This window comes from Acomys russatus, chromosome 2 (assembly GCF_903995435.1).
Source record: "Acomys russatus chromosome 2, mAcoRus1.1, whole genome shotgun sequence".
NCBI classification, from domain to species: Eukaryota; Metazoa; Chordata; class Mammalia; order Rodentia; family Muridae; genus Acomys; species Acomys russatus.
In genome coordinates this window covers 51,849,222-51,854,559 of record NC_067138.1, presented here as the reverse complement: position 1 = coordinate 51,854,559, position 5,338 = coordinate 51,849,222, and the positions used below count along the sequence as shown (strand labels likewise).

Here is a 5,338-nt window from a genome sequence, read left to right as displayed (position 1 = left end):
TCCCCCTGTATATGTTCATAGGGTATCAAGTCTCTTCTTGGTAACCTGCTGTCCTTCCTCTGAGTGCCACCAGGTCTCCCCCTCCAGGGGACATGGTCAAATGTGAGGAACCAGAGTACGTGAGAAAGTCATATCCCACTCTCTACTCAACTGTGGAGAATGTTCTGACCATTGGCTAGATCTGGATAGGGGTTTAAAGTTTACCTCCTGTATTGTCCTTGGCTGGTGCCTTAGTTTGAGCGGGACCCCTGGGCCCCAATCTGCCTATCATAATATTCTACTTGTAGGTTTCTAGGACCCTCTGGACCCTTCTACTTTGCTATTCTCCCATGCTTCTCTCATCTAGAGTCTCAATAGGATGTCCTCCCCTCTGTCCCAGTTTCCTGGTAAGTGAAGGCTTTTGTGGGACATGCCCCTTGGGCTAGTATGCAGATATAAGTGAGTATATACCATGTGAGTCTTTCTGCTTCTGGGTTAACTCACTCATTATGATCATTTCTAGCTCAATCCATTTATCCACAAATTTCGGAATTCCTTGTTTTTGATAGCTGAGTAGTATTCCATAGTGTATATGTACCACAGTTTCTTTATCTATTCTTCTGCTGATGGACACTTAGGCTGTTTCCATGTTCTGGCTATTATAAATAAGGGTGCTATAATCTTGAGTAGGTTAAGTCTGTTCTTAACCCTCTATGCTATTTTGTATTATTCCTTGCAAACATCCCAGAGATAGTTGAATTTGGTAGCTTTCCTCTTTCTTCCTCATCTTCCTTGGTCCTCTTCCTGTGGCTGAATCCCCTGATTCCACTCTTGACTACTCCTCCCCTGGCTTGCAGAAATTCCAACCCTATTCTCCCCTTCTCACTAATTGGCTATAAACTGCTTTATTGACATATCAGGGAGACAATTGGGGGAGCAGAATTCATACAACATTTAGGCAGGAAATCAGAATTGAATCTACACAATAACCATATGCCTACATTTCACCATGTTAGTTAAAATAAAAACTAACTATATGTAGTATAACAACTATGAAAGTTATTGGGTAAGACTTATAGATGTAGATTTGGCAATCCGTGGATAAAGTACTTTACTATTTATCTATTTCTATCATCATAAGAAATTTAAGTTTAACAGTGAGACTATAACTATCTAGTCTTCAGCCCCATTAGAGACTTAAGAAGAAATAAATATTACCTAAATATGTAGGAAGTACAAGCAGGAAACTTGCAAAAGTGTTGAAATGACAGAGAAATTTAGCTGCCTGTATATTATCCCCAAATTTTCCAATGGTGTTGGAGCATCATCTTCAGTCTTCTGGCCCAGACCACTTGACAGACTATTATGTGAAGCATGAATTATAAAACACTTGCCGATCTTGACCTTGAAAAGCTCAGCAGTCAATTGACCTTCATCCAGTTTGTCCTGCTTGGAAAGTATTGTGTCTGTAATTGACACAAGGCCATTTTCCTCACCAAGTGGCCTCCTTGCCACAGATGAAGCCTCTGATGCTTTTTGAAATAAATTGGGGGTGCTGCCAGTAGTAGACTTGTCTTACATCAAAAAATATCATCCATTATTAAGAAAAAAAGAAGAATCCATGGGTTTGTAGAGATACATAAAAACTGAAGAGTGGGTTGCACCTGGAGTACTCAGGTACTGACCGTTGAACCCAGGCTGTTCCCTCATCTCTCAGTCGTAATGCTACGGGCATGGATGTACAGAACATTCTAGAATGTGGGGGTCCAGAGGGAGCTGCCTTTTCTGGCACCATCAGCAAGAAGAATATTACCAATCAGGATAAGAAAAAATCCGTGAAGTCCCCGGAGATGCTGACCATTAAGAGGTCTGAGGGCATGTGTCAGGATACCTATGATTTGCTTTACACCGACAAAAAAGATGCACCCCCATTACTTCCCAGTGACAGTGGTAAGGGGTATCGCACAGTGAAGACTAAATTGGGGTCCAAGAAGATTCAGCCATGGGAGTGGCTGCCATTTACCAATCCACCTCGAAAGTACGGCGCTATGTTTTCACACTGGCGAGGAACAGCGTAGAAAGGCAAGGACTATTCTTTTGCCAGGTACGATAAGACTGTACTGGTGCCTGTGTACTCAGAGCCGGAGTACCAATTCCATCCTCATGATGATGCCTGGACTAAGACAGAGACTGACCACCTCTTTGACCTCAGCCGCTGATTTGATCTGCGCTTCTTTGTCATTTATGATTGGTACGGCCACCAGCATTTCAAGAAGTGCTCTGTGGAGGACCTGAAAGAGGGACCACCACATTTTTGCCAAGCTTGCCAACGTGAAGGCTGTGCCAGGCACAGATCTCCACATACCAGTATTTGACACTGGGCATGAGAGACAGCAGAAAAAGTAACTGGAGCGGCTTTATGATCAGACCCTCGCACAGGTAGCAAAGGAGCAATATCTGCTATAGGAGCTGCATAAGATCAAGGCCAAGGAGAAAATAGCAAGAGAAATGCAACTAAGACCTTCAGAAGCTGGTTGCACCAGCAGACACCGCTGCCCAGCAGAAGAGCCCTTAACACAAGCCCCCCCAAGGAGAAGTTACCTCAGAAGAAGGAGGCTGAAAAGCCAGCTACTCCTGAGACTGCGGGCGTCAATTTTCCAGATTTTAAGTCTGTAGGTGTCACAGCACGGAACAATGGATCAAGTCACCCAGGTTTGTGGGTCAGAAGTAGATCAACCAGTGGAGCAGATGTTGCTGGAACTTGGTGTGTGGCAAGTTCTACCTCCACAGAAGAGCTGGTGCGTATGTTCAACAAGTTGAGAAGTGTCTTAGGCAGGCCTATGCCAACTGTGAATATGAGTTACAGATCTGTGGCACACCATGAAGCCCTGGCTCGGGAGGGGTGCTGCGGGCCTGCCACACCAGCAGTGGGACCAACCCCAGCCTCTGCTGATCCTGCAGTGTCTGAACCTGGATTTGGTCTTGACCCCACCAAGTGCATCATCATTGATGTAGTATATGCACTCCTCATACTTAATTCTCAGAAAAGACAAGAATGTGCCTCCAGCTCATCTTCTGTGAAGAAAGCCAAGAAACCATAAAAGGCCATCAGCGTTGGTTGTATGGTGTAAATAGAGTTCTTAAGTTGGGAAAGGAAAAGGATAGAAAAAGGAACTGGCATAGTAAGTTAAAGAATAATCTTAAATTTGAATTCTATACCAATACACCAATATATCTAAAATTAAACTTATCTGGCATTTATATACAATTACAAATAACCTTGTGAGTAACAATTAAATCATTAAGTTGAGGAGTAGATTCACTAATCTACTTTTTGTTCCATTTTCCCTATATATTTTTATATTTTTCCTTCTTTCTTTTCAGCCCCTATCTCCAAACCTAAAAATAGAAGATAAAGGAAAAGAGATACATCCCTGTGTCCAACCTTGTTTTCTCACTAAATAAGACCTTTTATTACTTATAGCCAACTCCCATTGAAAATAACCCTCTATAACCCAAGAAAGCAACCAAAAAGCTACACATCCCCACTTAAAGGAAATGGGTCATCGTTCTCTTAAGGTTTCTTCAGGCTGATTTGGGTCCATAATATCTTTGCAGAGGCTGAAATAAAATTGGGGAATTGGTTAAACAAGCTAAGAATAGCATTTGTGGTCCAGTTTCTAAATGTTGAGAAATTGTTGGCTAAATTAGAGTACTGTGTAGGACAGTGTGAAATACTTGACCAATTAGGATTGGAAGCTTTCTTTGAAGCATTGTCAGTCTTAATGTGCATAATTTCCATAACTTCTAATAGATGTGCAATCATAGAATCAGCTTTTTCACAACTTAAATCCTGAAGATGTACCTATAATATAACGCACATATTTCAGTTCACCAAACTCTGTAAAATAAAGTGCATCCATTTGCTAAATTTCATTTCTTTGACTACCTTTGACTGCTTGCAGTTAATGGAATTTAGTTATATAAAGAACAAGCAGGACATTTTCTTACAATTTCCTTGACTTGCTGCCAAGTGGTAGAAAATTCTTTCTTTAAATTTTTGCTATTAACATGTTTTTTTTTTTGTTTTTTTTTTTTTGTGTGTGTGTGTGTGTGTGTGTGTGTAAAATCTGAGGCCTCTAACACACTTCCTATCAATAGTTAATCACTTTCATAATTACCCTGTACTAGATGGCCTGGTAGATCCATCTGAGATTTTATATATGTTTTATATAATGGATGATTTCTATTTCTGATCACTTGTTGGAATTGAATAAATATGAAATTAAATCAGAACCATCCTCAATTAGATCAGCAATCTTTATACACAAAACAATACTTTCAGAATATTGATAGTCATTTACCCTATTAAAAGATTCTTGAAAACCTGATAACAACAGAATTGAATGTAATTCTAATTTTTGAACTGGACTGTAAGGATTCTCAACCACCTTACTTATATTTTCTGACCTATAACCAGCCATTTTTTATTTATTGGCATCAGAGTAAAATGTAGGGTTACAAGAAATTGGAATTGTCTTTAGTATATGAGGGAGAATCTAATGATTTCTGTTTTGTTTTATTTTGTTTTGTTTTTAATGAATTGAAGTCACTTGCCCTTTGGGTATCTGTTGTTAATTTCTACCAAAAAATCAATGCAAGCTTCCTGCCAATGCTCACTGTCTGCCTAGAATGAGACAATATCAGCATTAGTAAAAGGAACCACAATCTCAGCTGGATCTATCCCAACTAATTGGTGAGTTCTCATTTTTCCCTTTATTAGCAATTCATAAACATTTTCTATGTGAGTTGTAAATTTTTTACTTTGTTTGCTAAAAATATCCATTCTAAGATATAACCCTCCCTCTGCATGAGGATTCCTCTGGGAGAATTAATAGCAGGCAATGTAATCAAAACATAGGCTGTCTTTGAATCAAGATGGTCTATACATGAAACTTTTAATTTTTTTTCTGTCGGAGCCAATTCCGTTTCAGTCTCAGCTGATAATTTTTTTGGGCTAATTACATCCTTATCACCTTGTAAGGTCTGAAATAAATTACTTAGCTCTTCGATAGTCAAACCAACTGTAGGTCGCAACCAGTTAATATCTACCAACATTCCTTGAGAATAATTAAGAGTCCTTAATTTGTTTCTCCTGATTTGTATCTTTTGTGGTCTAATTTTCTGTAAGACATTTTTTGTATCGTTAATAGACTGTCATCTTTATATTTTTATGGGAGCAATCTGTAATCCCAAACAAGACAAAGTTTTATTTATTTCATCAGAAATCTTTTTTAGCATACTCTTATCTGAAGCCAGTAAGTTATCATCCATACAATGGTAAATTACAGATTGAGGA

General features: G+C 39.2%; 1 pseudogene; it reads left to right on the top strand.

Annotated features, from left to right (window-relative positions):
* Window positions 1-1,353: 1,353 nt before the first annotated feature.
* LOC127198247 (DNA methyltransferase 1-associated protein 1-like) lies at window positions 1,354-3,080 on the top strand (annotated as a pseudogene).
* The last annotated feature ends 2,258 nt before the right edge of the window (window positions 3,081-5,338 follow it).